General features: G+C 39.4%; 1 long non-coding RNA gene across 1 annotated transcript; it reads left to right on the forward strand.

Moving 5' to 3' along the window:
* The first annotated feature begins 11,110 nt into the window (after positions 1–11,110).
* Positions 11,111–14,441, forward strand: LOC149318925 (uncharacterized). Its single transcript, XR_016279837.1, has 3 exons — positions 11,111–11,208; positions 13,513–13,579; positions 14,026–14,441. It is a non-coding gene; the product is annotated as an uncharacterized LOC149318925 (long non-coding RNA).
* The last annotated feature ends 644 nt before the right edge of the window (positions 14,442–15,085 follow it).

A 15,085-nucleotide genomic window follows, 5' to 3' on the forward strand; every position in this document is an offset into this window, starting at 1 on the left:
AAGGACCTATACCCTAAAAATATGGGATGGGATGGGTGGGGTTGGCATCTTGCTCAATCGATATAAAAGCAACAGCTTTCCAACCCTCTGACAGGGAACATTTCTTATAATAAGGCAAACCTGTTGTTGTTGTTGTTGTTATTGTTGTTGTTGTGTGCCTTCAAATTGTTTGTTACTTATGGTGACCCTAAGGTGAACCTATCATGGGGGTTTTGTGGCAGGATTTGTTCAGAGGAGGCTTGTCTTTACCTGCTTTTGTGACTAAAAGAGTGTGACTTGCCGAAGGTGCAGTAAGGTTCCATGGCTGAGTGGGGATTTGAACCTGGTCTTCAGGATCCTAGTCCAGCACCCAAACCACTACACCACACTTGCTTTCTGCAGGAGTTACAAGCTATATAAATAATTTAAACACTATCTCCACCAATGTAGAAACCTCTTTAATAACTTCTTAAGATGACACATTTTCAAATATATAAGAACTAGAAACTTGCTTTACAAAGAAGTAGGAGGGAATGGTCCTGAGACTCTCCGAATGCTGTTTGCAGCGCCAAATACTACAGTCTGCATTTTACTTTCTTCCCTCTAGAATTGTTACACCCTTGTACTGCCCTGATTACATCTTGTTTGGTAAAATTCTATTTTTATTCTATTTCTGGCAAGATGTCTGATGAAAAATCTAGGATCCATTATAAACGGGAGAATAACAACAACAACAACAACAACAACAACAACAACAAAGCACGTCATTGAGCAGGAAGAAAAGCCTCCCCAACTTTTATAAAACTCTATTCACACTGAAACTCACTGAACGAGGATCAAGAATCCTCAAGTCAATATTTATTTTCCAAAATATGGTTCTTGATCAAATGTATCACTTGTGAACAAAAAATTGTTCCTGTATATTAGTACATATAACTGATAGAATATTACTAAACATAATGGCCTGCAAATATGGATAAGAAGCAGAATTGGGATAGTTAAATTGTTCTGCCATTGTCTGAACCATACTGATTTCATTTGTCTCTGTATCTCTCAAATACATTAAATGCAACATGCATGGGAATGCCCTCTATAAATCTTTATAATTGACACAGCCAGTTATGTTAGGGAAAGAAAGAATAATTTATGTATCAAAGGTAAACAAAGATTTGAACTAACATTTCCCTAGTCCAGAATATAATATAACACACTTGCTCTTGCCTCTGGGAGGAAGCTCTTTGTTCTCTTATTTCCCCCCATATGTGAAACAGGATTGCTTGGATTATGTGTGCATAAGTGGAGCAAAGAGTAACTTCATTGTGGCTATAGGTATGCATGTCCTTTGTAAACCCAAGTTTCTATGGTTCTCAGGGCAACAGTATACATGAAGAGACAACTCATTTCTACCACTTACCAGCATGCCAAGTGATTTCCTATCCCCAAGACAGACAATGTAACGAGATTAGAAGTAAGAAAACAGGTTCTGATGAATCACGTCAGAAGTTGTACTGTTTTATTAATTGTCTTGCTAAATGGAGATAGGACTCCCTTCTAGTTTTGTGTGAGGATGCCAACTGCCCAGCAATCCAAACTGACCAAATGATGTCAGAAGACATAAAATCCCAGGAGAAAAATATCCATTCATCTATCTGTTTTGGAGGTTTCTGTTGTAAACAGGCACCAAATTTTGTGCAGTGAAAGCCACAAAACCTCAAGCTAGATATGAAGTATATTGAAGCCACAAAACCTCAAGCTAATCAAAAAGAAGACTTTTTGAAAATGTTGTCTGGGAAAGGAGAGTTGATTCTTATGGTGATCCATGGGTGTGCATTGTTCCTGATGAATGAGGGGGAGGATTCAATAGGTGGATTAGCACAAACAGCAACTCAACATGCTTCTCCTTAGGATCCACGCAGAGATTTTAGATAATTAAAGTATGTCTTGTGAGTGCAATAAGAAAAGATTATACTGAGAATCTGAACTTGGAATCCACTTATCCTAGTCTATTTAAGATCTTGTTACTACTGCTTAGGAAGCCAATGTCTGTGTTTATAGCTAATGGCCTGTTGAAAACTGCCTTCGCTATCATTTCCTTGTTTTATTAATTTATTTATATTGTTGTTGTTTTTGTTGTGTATCTTCAAGTCATTTCCATCTTATTGTGACCCTACGGCAAACCAAGGTCACTCACTGTATTTCCATGACCAAACAAGGAATCGAACTCTGATCAGATTTATAGCTCAATGCTCAAATTACTACATCATGCTGGCTCTCAATTCCCTATTACATGTGCAAAATTAAACATTTAATGTAGATGAGGGACTGAAACTGTCCTCCAAATAATTTATTGCTGCTCCTGGAATCTCTCTCAAAGCAAATAAATATCACGATAAAATTATTACTAACATAAGGGACCCTAGTTTTTTGTGGTTTTTTTGGGCTATGTCGCCATGTTCTAAAGAGTTTCTTCCTGACGTTTTGCCAGCATCTATGGCTGACATCTTCAGAGAAGGTGCCCTCTTTTTAACCAACAACCTTCACTGGGTACCTCTATGCTCTATTTTATGAGTATCTCATCAAGTAATCCAATCCCATTCACCCTCCTACCACTTTCCAACACTCTTCTGTTTAAAAATTGCCCTCCTATTTTGGAACGCTTGGTCCCTCTTTATATGATAAATGAATAAACATAAAGAAGAAACGGAGCCAGCAAAGATGTACACGTCATTTTGGATGAATATTTTCTGAAAGTTGGGTTGAACACTATAGGTTTCTTTTGTTCATTTAATGCAGGCAACACTTTTGGTTCATTTACCTGAAGATCTTATCAGAATAGATTATCATTTTTGAAGGCTTCCTCAATTGCTCTATATTTGCTTGAATTTTCTTTCTTCTACAGGGAGGATGCTGTTTGTGCTAATGGAAACAATATATGAGATTTGTCGATGAATTCACTTGGACTTTTATTCATGTCAATGAAATGCAGTATCTTTTTTAGTTTTTGTTATATATATATATATATATACACACACACACACACACACACACATACACACACACACACACACTTTTGCACCTAGCATACATTAGGGTTGGGGGGCAGTCAATAATTTTGGAGGCGATAATCTCATAGTATATGAGTGGCAACAACTTTCTGACTCTGTATTGATATGAGGTGTGAAATTTGTGTAAAAGTACAAACAGTCCATCATTACTGAATTATATTAATTATTTTTCATAAGTGTTCATACACATACTCCCCTGAAAATGGTTGATATGGAGGGGTGCTCCCTCTAGTGGTGATCTAGTGCTGTCACTATAGGTTAGCAAAGTGCTATAACACCATGGATGGGTAGATAGGATGGAGTGGGCTGAGACAGGGCCACTATGGTAACTGCATACAATTACCATATCCCCTTAGCCACTCCCTCCTAAGAAAAAGGGCCACAATATTGACAAAGTCTGGTATCAGTCCCCAGCAAATCATTGGGAGAAGGGCAAACATGTCACCGAATGTGCGTCTGAGAGTGATTTAATACAAAACTATAGAGCAGAAAGGAAAAATCTGTAGTGGGTATGTGATACATATACATGATGCATATATTACTGCATGACTTGCTCAAGGAGCAGGAATACCTCCATGTTTTGATTCCTTAAAGCAATACCTTTTATATACAAAGGGACCTACCTCATCCCTTTCATTTTATTGATGAAAAGGAAAGTGGTTGTATCCAGCAGTAAGTTGCACCATGCAAGCAGGGCCTCTCACTGGCCAGTTGAACAATTCCCATGGCTCTCAGGAGAACTGGCAGGTGGATTTTTTTTTTGGATATATCACTAGGCTTTTCCGTTTCTGGAGAATTGGCCACTTCTTTGTTTTTATCAGACATCACAGGATGGTGACTAAAGTGCAAGAAATGTTTTGTTTTACTATTTTGCAATGAAAAATAGCTTAGGAAGCCCTTAGGAAACCCACTGGAAAGCTCTTTCTGTAATCTTAATTGAAAAGAATGTGTGAAGGGTCAAATTCCCTTCAGCCTTTTCTCAGTCATCTTTCTAGTAACTGGTCTGAAGGATACAAGTTATAATTTCCTCTGGGACAGGCCTAAAGATATACAGAAACAGGGAGCTTGGGAGGGTTGGCTCCTGGCCATGCTAAGTGGGGGATTCTGGAAGTTGTATCCAAAAATAGTAAATTTCCAACTTTTTATAAATGCCATTTCATTCTTGCTTTAATTCATTTCTTTAAAAAATAATCCATTAACTGAAGCTGTTTTGGTTCCTGCTTTCCCAAGATCATCAGATTTCTCTATGGAATCAACAGAATGCTACAAAGCAACTTCCAGGAACAATGTACTTTTCTGGATGATTCAGGGCAGGAGTGGGAATGATGTAGCTGTCTAGGTTATTTTGGACTGCAATGTTGTATAGTCCTAGTCCAAGTCCTAGTCCAAGGTGTTGGTTATCACCTATAAAGCCCTAAATGGCTTGGGCCCAGGGTACTTGGAGGACCGCCTCTCCCCATACAATCCACCCCGCACTCTCAGATTGGTCGGGAAGCAATTGTTAAGGGTTCCCAAAACAAGATACACCTCGTCTTCTCAAAGGGCCTTTTCTGTCTTGGCCCCGCACATCTGGAACTCTCTTCCTGATGAGCTCCGCTCTGTTACCTCCCTTGACCTGTTTAGGAAGATGCTGAAGACCTACTTCTTCCAACAGGCTTTCCCCCATGCATTGTGACATCTGCTCTCTCCCCATCACATTGCACTTTCAAGCTAGTTTTTGTTGTTGGTCTTAATGTTTGTAATTTTTATCCTGTTTTTTAACATGATGTATTTTTATGATATTTTATGATGTTGATACTGTTGTAAATTGTACGATGTTTTGTACCCTTGTTGTAACCCGCTTTGATCTCTTTTTGGAAAAGTGGGCTATAAATAGTATTATTATTATTATTATTATTATTATTAGTCAGGATAACCAATGGAAAGGAATATTGGAAGCAGCAGCGAACCCTGGTGGCACGCTGGTTAAATGCAGAAACAACATTGCAAGTTTGATCCTAGAGGAGGACTCCAAGGTCCACTCAGAATTCCATCCTTTTAAAGGTCGGTAGAATGAGGCCCCAGCTTGTTGAGGGAAATTGGCTTACACATTGTAAACTGCTTAGGTAGTACTGGTTCACTGATAAGCAGTATAGAAATGTGTTTGCTATTGCTATTGCAGCTGAAGTCCAGAAAAACCTGGATGGTGACATGATACCCAACCCTAGTATGGTGGAAGATACTCTTTTCATTGGAAGCCCCCCTAAGATTTTCTTGCTTTCTGCCAGGTATGTAGGCATTAGTCAGTTATTTTGGCCTTTTGAAACAGCTGGATTCTGCTGTTTTATTTTTAATGTTGTTGGGACTTCAGCAAACACAGAAACATTTCTTAATATCTAGTAACAGAGAGGGGAGGATATTTTTCCCAAGATCTGTTCTTAGATAAACAAAACTATTTTCCTCTCCTTTTCAACCCCTAGAAGCCATCTTCCTGGAAAAATAAGCAGTGGAGAATGGAAATTAATCCTCAGATTCATTTCTTAACAGGCATGTTTAGTAGCTTAAGCAATTCTGCGGAGTGATTTATATTCCACTGTCTGAGTCACAAAATGGCATTGTATATAGTCAAAGAGAAGTGTGGATTCAATAGTGGCGTAAATATTCATTTCAACCTCCCATTTTCTCCTAGAAGATGAATCCAAATGAACAAAAAGATAGCCCCATTATCTCTATTAACATACAGTGCAGTACTGATTCCAATATATATATAGTATTTGTCAAGTGTCTCTGTAAATGAACTACAGCAGACAAAATTTTCATAGCCCTTTCCCCAAATGTTATGCTTTTAGGGCCAACAAAGAAACTTTTACATCATAAAATAACATCAAGAAGAAGAAGAACAACAAAGGCAGTGGCTTCTGAAAACAACTTGATAATAGGCAAAGCAGCACTTAGGTTTTCCATGGCTCTGAAGAGTTGAGACTGGCAACCAAAATCTCTGTCTCATTTTCCCCATAACTCTGACCAAAATAAAAAATTGCTATGCACAAATGGAAAAAAGAATGTGTTGCTACTATTTAGGCAATCAAAATCTTTTATACAGGTCCATGTTATCTAACATCTTACAGAACATCAACCCTTGGTTTGTGGTTTTATGCCATGAATTGTGCCAAGAGGATTTATGTTGAAGGGCAGCAGGGAAAATATAAATAATGAATAATGAATATGACTTGTGAACACTTCACATTTTACTGTGAGATTTTCTTATTATAACATGGAAGGGTCCTCGACAATAGTTCTGTTTTATTTTCCATGATGAAGGATCAAACATACTTTAGGCATTCTTGTAGAGTCAGCCCTTGGTATCCACGGATTTTTTATCCACGATTCAAGCATCCACCGTTTGAAAATAATTTAAAAATATATGAATACCAAAAGCAAACCTTGATTTTGCTATTTTATATAAGGGACACCATTTTACTATACCATTGTACATAATGGGGCCTGAGCATCCACTAATTTTGGTATCAAGAGAGGGTTCTGGAACCAAACTAAGGGCCCACTGTATACTGAACTGCAATTGCCAACCCCACCACTTTCATTTCTCAGAACATGTGAGCTTTTCACATGTGGCCATTCAAAAACATATGGGCTCTATGTAGGGTTACAATAATTCTATACTATAAACCAGGACAAAATGTAGGACATAATTTAGACCAAAATGCAGAACAATTGTAGGATAAAATTTAGCCAAAATGTAGGACAGTTAAGAAAAATGGAGGACCTTAAATGTCCTACATTTTTGGCTAAATTTTATCCTACAATTGTCCTGCATTTTGGTCTAAATTATGTCCTACATTTTGTCCCGGTTTATAGTAGAGAATTATGGCAACCCTAGCTCTATGTCCACTGTGCAGCTCTGGTGGAATCTGGAGAGAACTGGGGCCTTTTCACACTATGCAACTATAGCACTATTATTTCACTTTTAACTGCCGTGGCTGTACCATATGTAATATTGGGATCTCCAGTTTGGTCAAAGGTACAAGAGGAGATCCCTGACTGAGAATTATGAATCCCCATACCTCAATTGCCAATCCCAGGAAACCATAGGTTGCTGCCATGGAACATAGCACTATAACTGTGTGGTGTGAAAGGATTGTGGATAATTTCCAAGTTTGTATTCCTTCAGAGAAGGAAAGGGTAGCATTTGAAAGGGGAAGTCAAGATATGTAATACAGGGGAAATCTTTCCATATGCTTCCTCCACCAGCTTTTTGGCAAGCCAACAATTTTTAAAAAATTAGCCACTAGAAACTAAAGTTACACCAATGATATTATCTATCAGCCAAGGCCTTGCAAATATATGCATACCATAAGGGTTAGTCTAAATTAGGGCTGACACGAGCCAAAACTACTGAGTGATTGTTGCATCCATTTCCACTTCTCTTGGTACATGCATGTGGCCTGGTGTATCTCCATGCTTTACTAAAAAAAATTAATTTTGCTTAAAGTGCAAATTCCAAAATTTAAATCAGTCTAGTGTGAGTGGCTATGCAGTGTTATGACTGCTCACAATTTAATTCCTCATTTGGTGGTGGGATCATTTATGGTCAGCTCAGGAAGGAGGAAAATGGTGGAGTTAGGTAAGGTAATGGTACTGAAAAACAGAATTCTGTGTATACAGCTTAAATGGCTGGATAGGGTGATGTACTGTTCTTCCCCTTGGGCCATTCTCTAAATGACAGCACCATGACTGACATGCTAATTACAGCTCCTGTCACTACTTGGAGGAATGGGAAAAGCTGTTTTTAATGGTAAAAGAATGGAAACATGGAACCTTTGGGTTCTTCCTCTGTGCAACATCAGGAACAACCCCTTCCCATTACTCACCTCAATTTCTAGTCCTGCTCATTCAAAATTTCTCCTATCTCTAAAAGAGGTTCTAATGAATGCATGTAACATTTAAAAAAATGTTAGCTATATGATGTGTTCATCACAAAATAGCAGAACCACTGCAGGCTTTTATCAGGTTTAATAAGCATGGCTTGCTGCAGGAAGAGATATAGAAAACCTGATATTCTTCTAAAGCTAGAAACAAGTCTTTACAACAAAATGTGTAGACAGTTCCATGCTTAGTTAATGTTCTGGCTGTTCCATTAGTATGTGAATGCCTACAAGTAAACTGCCTGCTCTTCCATGAATTGCAAATGATGGACCTTTCATTAAATGAAGTTTGCTTCACATTCTCCAGCTATTTCCAGTTTGGGGAGACCCAACTGGCTCCAGAGGAAAATTATTCATTCCAAGCAGGAACATGCCTCTCCACAGTCGATATTCACATCCCTTTGTGCAATTGCAATTTGATCATGGAATAATCAACCTGTAGAGAACATTTTGAAGGCTACTTCAAATGTTCATTCTAAGCTCATCTGCAAGATAACAATGTCCTGATATACTAGGCCATGGTAAGGGTTACTGTGATAATGGAGGGAAAGTTTTTGTTTGAACTCACAGTTGGTATAAAATGCTGTTATTTTAGAGCAGGTTGGGGGAATCCAGGTGCTGATAAACATCTGTTGCTATTATCCCTTATTGTTGGTTAGGGGCTGAAGTCTTACAACATTTAGCCAAATATGGCTCACACCTACATTGGTGGTCATGCTTGTAGTATTGTGTACCTTCAATTCCTACTTATTAAAATGCTAAGATGAACCTGTAACAAGAATTTTCTTGGCAGGATTTGTTCAAAGTGCGTTTGATTGCCTTCCCCTGAAGCCCAAGATCCCTCTGTGGTTTTCATTACTGAGTGGGGATTTGAATCTTGGGAGATTAGCACACTGCCAATTCCTGTCGGGATAGACACAGGTTGTAACTGTAACAGATGGATCTTATTGGACAGCCCCATGGCCAGGCAGTAGGCAGCCTATATCAAATCTGGGCTTCTTCAACAGTTTTTCAAGAACAGGATTTTTTCCATTCTTGAAAAGCTGTGGGAAATACCCAGATTTGATACAGGCTGCCTACTGCCCAGACACAGGGCTGTCCATTAAGATCCATCTATTATGGTTACAACCCACATCTATTCCAGAGGGAATCAGTGGTGTGATAATCTCCTTGGACTCCCAGAGTCTTAGTCTAACACAGGAACCACTGCGCCATCCTGGCTCTCACACCACACCAGCATTACAGAACCTGTGCCTTGGACATATTGTGACTTGAGATAAGACAACTCATTGAAAATAACAATCAACAATAATGCTTGATAAAATGGAAGACAGAAAAAACACAACCAAAAAAGAAAAAGGGAAAAAAAAAGAAGACAACTGTATGACAGATGGATTGACTCATTCAAGGACATCTCAGTTCTGAGTGCAGAGGACACACACACACAACTTCAAAAAAGTTCTCAGTTATATACAACGATGTTCCAGTATAATAAAAGCAGAAAAATAAAAACACAAAAGTGAAATAATCACATTAGACATTAGTCTATAAAAGCTGGCCAAATGTTCAAATGTAAGTCCACTTGTAAAGTTTGTCTATACATCGTTCTTTCAAATCTTTCAAGCATTGATAGATTTTCTATCCATTGGATCATAGGTGAAGAAAAACCATCTTTCCAGTAATGAAGTATTAATAATTTGGCTGTCAAAAGGGTATGAAAAATTCACTTCTGCTGGCCATTGCTTCATTTCCAAAAAAACAACAACAGGTAAATAATTCAAATGAACATGCATGTCCCTGAATATTAAGGAACTTTTCAATACAAAATTTGCTCATGTGATTACTTCCTCCCAAAATGTAGCTACTATGGGGCAAGTCCAAAATATATGCATTAGGGAAGCATAGCAATGTTAAATCTCCAACAACTTGCTGATTTAGAAAGCTGTTTCTTGAACAGATGTTTTGATGACCAATATAACTGAAAGAGTAATTGTTGCTATATAAGGCTGTGTCCACAGTGCAAAAATAATCCAGGTTGACACCAGTTTAACTACCATGGCTCAGTACTATGGAACTCTGGGAACTGTAGTTTGGTGAGGCACCAGAGCTCTTTGACAATGGAGTCTAAATGTTTCCCAAAACCATGGTTCCCAGAAATCCATAGCATTGTGAATATGTGAATATGTGATTTCTCAGCATTCAGCACAGTATATGTTAAAGTTAATATTCAAAAAGGTATTTCAGAAGGCATGCCACCAGACTTTAAGGCAGTGGCATTTTAATTTGCTCTATCACCTTTCTGTTTAAAAGCCTTTGTGAGCTTCCAAAGCTTGACTGGGGGAAAAAATTAAAACATTTAATTATTGTCTTATTAAAAGGCTCTGTGTGTCCATTATGCACTTAGATCTGAGTATCAAAACCTTTCCAGTGAAAAACACCCACATTCCTGTAGGCTATTGAAGCTGTTTCCAATATATCTAGAAGTAACATCAGCTTACTTTGAAACAACTTTTTAAAGACTTGGATTCATTGCTTGCCAGCTCTTTGTTTCCAGACTTTCAAACATCTTGTTTATTACCGTATTTCTTTTATTCTGGCTTTTAAAATGTTTTATAGCTAATTGGCCTAATACTCAAACGTATCATACATATACATGTACTAGTGATGGGTGAAGTCCTCTCAGCTTGATTTGGATTGGGTTCTGCTACAGTGACTTATTTCCTGGCAAATGTGGAACAAATGCCTCTTTCCCCTCCCACAAAAACAGTTCTGGAAAATGGGCATATTCCCAATGGCGCACAATGCAGAGCATTCTTAATGATGCCCAAATGCCTTCTCTAGCAACCCTGAAGGCTTCCAGCTCTCTCTGAACCACTGAACCCTGTCCTGTTGCAGCACTCTTCCTTTCCAGAAAACTTCTCTGACACTGGTAGTAACTCACAAAAGAAGCTGTCCCCCTCCTTGCTCTGGCCCTCAGGTATAGAAATGCTATAACCTGGGCACAGGGACATTCTAAATTGTAGATCTTCAGCAGTGCACACTTGAATTTTTGGTATGAATACCAAGGGTCCAGAAAACTGAATTTCTCATTGCACCATTTAATGTCCTAGGGAAACTGGAAAGGAGAAACAGTGGGCTGCTAGAAGGACTCCATTGACATCTCTCTCATGCGAGAAGTGGAAATAGAAAGGGGCAGTTTCCATGGCAGAAATCTGTAATATTATCTGCCAAGTGAATAAAAGGTAGGAAACAGCTTCAGTGTCTAATAGTTGATTTCTGGGCACAATTAAAAGTGCTGGTTATAACCTATAAATTTATATAACCTATATTGCTCGGGTCAGTGTTATCTGAAAGACCATTATCTCCCAAGGTAAGTCTGCCTGAGAAGATCCTCAGTGATGGGCTTTCCCATCACTATCACAGGTACCCATTTCCCATCACTATCACAGGTGAGGACATGAAAGAGAACCTTCTCCGGAGCTGCTTCCAGATTGTGGAATTCCCTGCTGTTGGAGATAAGGTTGCCCTCCTTCCACTTTCTTTCCAATGAAAACCAGAGCAGAAACTTTTTTGATTGGAGTATGCTGTATTTTTTTAATCATTGCTATGTTGTAATTGCCTTTTAAACATTTAAATTAATTGTGAAGTCAAAGGCTTTCATGGCTGGCATCCCTAGTTTTTTGTGTTTTTTTGTGGCTATGTGGCCGTGTTCTGGAGTTTCTTCCTGATGTAGCAAATTGAAGACTCAACAAAGGCAAATGAGAATTCTCCCAGGGTCAGGGGTTTCCCAGCAGACAATGAGCACTAATCAAGCAGACACTAATCCTCTTTCACATACCCTCCCACCCTGAGGCCTGCCATTAGCAACAGAATAATACACAAGCAAATCACTGCTGCCTTCCCAGGGTCACACAGTATATATATACACCCAACTCCTTTCTAGGCAAGCATTCTCTGAAGATGCCAGCCACAGATGCTGGTGAAACATCAGGAAGAAACTTTTCAAGAACATGGCCACATAGCTCGAAAAACCCACACAAAATTATTTAAAATAATTATTTTAATATGATTGCTTTTTTAAAAAAACAAAACCTCTTTTACCAACCCCTCTTTTAACTTTATTCTGTTTTAAACTTATATTGTGTGACATCCTGGCTTCTATATTGGGAGAAAGGTACAATATAAATAGACTAGACTTGTCTAGACTAGAGAGGAATGAGTATCACTGGAGCACTCCCTTGGCTTTCTAAAAGTCAGGGAGTTCCCATTATAAAGCAGGTCTTTTCTTACTGGGAGGAAAACCACGTTATTTTGCCCCAAAGCCAAGGGAGTTGATTTTCAATTTTACCATTATAAATCCCCCACTCTCAAATTTCATAGAATCATAGTATTGGAAAAGACCAAAGGGGCTATCCAGTCCAACCCCATGCCATGCAGCAATATGTAAACAAAGAACCCCCAAGAGATGGCCATCCAGCCTTTGCTTAAAAACCTCCAAAGAAGGAGGTTCCACCACTCTCTGAAGCAGCACATTGAACTGTCAAACTGCTCTTACTATCAGGAAGTTCTAATGTCGAAGTAGAATGCCGATCAGCTTTGCTCCTGTGCCACAACAAACTACAGTCCCAGAATTGCATAGCACTGAGCCATGGCAGTTAAAGAGATCTCACACTGAGGGCTCGTTCCCACTACGATAAGCTCCGATTCTTGATTCAATCTATATGCCCCTAGTTCCCACTGGAAATCGATTCTGATCCTCATTGGATCAATTCCAGCAGGAATAAAGTGGAGCAAACACAAAAAGCATGGGTTATTTTGATAGCAGTTTTTTAGAGATTCTTTTGGGAAAAATAGATTCTGACGCGATCCCTAACAGTGGGAACGCCAGATCAGAATCGATTCTTTCTGAGGGGAGGGACAAATGGCAGAGGGGTGTGTGTGTGTGTCCCATCCCTCCCCAAAGATGTCACACACACACACACCAGTGCTGCCTTTTTAAAAAAAATATAGAACTAATTGCAAAAGCAATAGATTGCTAAAGCAACTACTTGCAAGCACCGCTTGCCCCAGTGCTGCCTGGCTCCACGCATCACTGCCACTTGCCCCACTGCTGCCTGGCTCCCTGTGCTGCTGTCTGCCACGATGATTGACAGATGAGTGGTGCAAATGGGGACAACTTTGGGGCAAAATAACACGATTTCCCTCCCAGTAAGAAAAGACCTGCTTTATAATGGGAACGATTGAATTTGATTATCAACATGGAGCAGAGCCGGATTGGGATTCGGACTATACTGTAAGTGGGAATGACCCCTGAATTATTTCTGCAATGTGGATGCAGTCTGGGTTAGCCCTGGAGACACTTAATGCCAAAGCTTTTGTTCAGCGCAATGGCCATTTTGTTACATCTGGACTCTGAAGGTAGGGAGTATGTTGCAGTTGCTAGGCAACCTGAGGACTTCTCCTCCAATGATCAACAATGGGAAATTATTGGATGTGTGCCTTGAAGTTGCCTAGCAGAACAACATGTTTTCTCCCCTCCCATCCAGCCCTGATATAATAGCCAGCAAGGCTTGGGAGGGAAGGATGCCAAAGGAGATAAGAATGGCATGCTGGGTAAGTAATGTGAAAAGGGGGTTGTGAGTGGGTCTGCAACCATTTGGGTGCTACAGATGCCCTTAAAAAGATAACTAAGTGAAAAGGGGAGGTATAGCTACACTGGGATGGATTCAGTCGTGCAAAAGAAGGACAAGTGGAGTACCAAGATGGATCCTATCCAGATATCGCTAACAGATTAGACTGGGTATAGTGTAGAATTACAATGAAGTAATTCATCTGATCTTTCCCCTTTCGCTGTTTCGAAGAACTGACTCCCAACGTTAGCTCTTTAAAAAATGAAAAAAGAGGTGGGGAAAACACACAAATAGAAACCTTATTCAATCAGGAAAGTATTCAAAACTCATAACAAATAATTGCGGCATGACAAAGTGAAATTGTTCTCCAAAGTGAGTCCCTCAACAGCAGTCTGTCTCTCTCTTCCCTCTCTCCCTTTTTTGAAACAGCCAAATAAAAGGAACAGATGTTAACAGGCTTCTGCCAAAAGTTTCCATGAGCCCCTATAGGCAGAGGGAGCAACTGAGTTGAGATGTCACCATGGCAGAGTTTAATTCCAAAACTAATAAACAAACAGAGGAAAACAATTTAAAAATGAAGTCCATGGGATGAATGCTGTGAAAACCGACAGACGGGATCTCTCTCTCTCTCTCTCTCTCTCCGGTTCTATCTTCCCAGATCATCTCTATTCTGGTGTTTTGAAAAAAAGAACAAAAATGGTTATTGAAATAACTGTTTCTTCTGGACAAAAATGGCTGTTACCTTTAACTGAGTCTTTTAATTATTTCAAGGTGGTCAAAACATAAGGACTCAGAGAATATCTCTGGGTATTCTCTGGGAGGTGGAATTATTCCAAACCGCAAAATCGCATATTTGTGGGCAGCAATGAATAAATTTTCCATCCAAATAACAAGGGGGAATGGGGAGAGGAAGATGAACCTGTTGAATTGATGGGGCTGCCAGCCACTCCCTTCAATCCAGTTCACTAAGCAAAATCTGCAGCTTGGAGAAATGACCCCACCAGTTCTAAAAATGGCTAAATAGTGACCGATGAAGACAACAAGAACTATGGTAGTGACAACTAGTTATCTACCACACACAGACACATCATCAGTATTACATTAAACCAGTTTAATCTCCTTTGGAAAGGACTTACACAGTTCACAGAATATTTTACAGACATTTTAACCCTCTCCCATACTGGGCCCAGGTATTCCCAGGTATTTTCCAAACCTTTAATCTTCTTGGATCATGCCAGGCTCACTAAAGATCACAGTTTCATAAAATATGTGTTTGAATTCAGATAGATGAGTGTGCTCTCTATGCACTCAACAGACAGCACTGTAGTAATGGTGTGAACGTTTTGAACTAGAGGGGCGGTTCAGAAATTAACTCTTTTACATTGGCAAACCCCAAGCTGTTAGGAGCTGAGTCCTCAGCCCTCTGCCAACACTCTCATCTGGGTTGTAATTGGCTCACTTGATGCCAGCCCTTCCCTCTCAGCAGGAG

The sequence above is a fragment of the Sceloporus occidentalis genome, unplaced genomic scaffold (genome assembly GCF_023333645.1).
Source record: "Sceloporus occidentalis isolate IW3139 unplaced genomic scaffold, rSceOcc1.0.p SCAF_2, whole genome shotgun sequence".
Taxonomy (NCBI): Eukaryota; Metazoa; Chordata; class Lepidosauria; order Squamata; family Phrynosomatidae; genus Sceloporus; species Sceloporus occidentalis.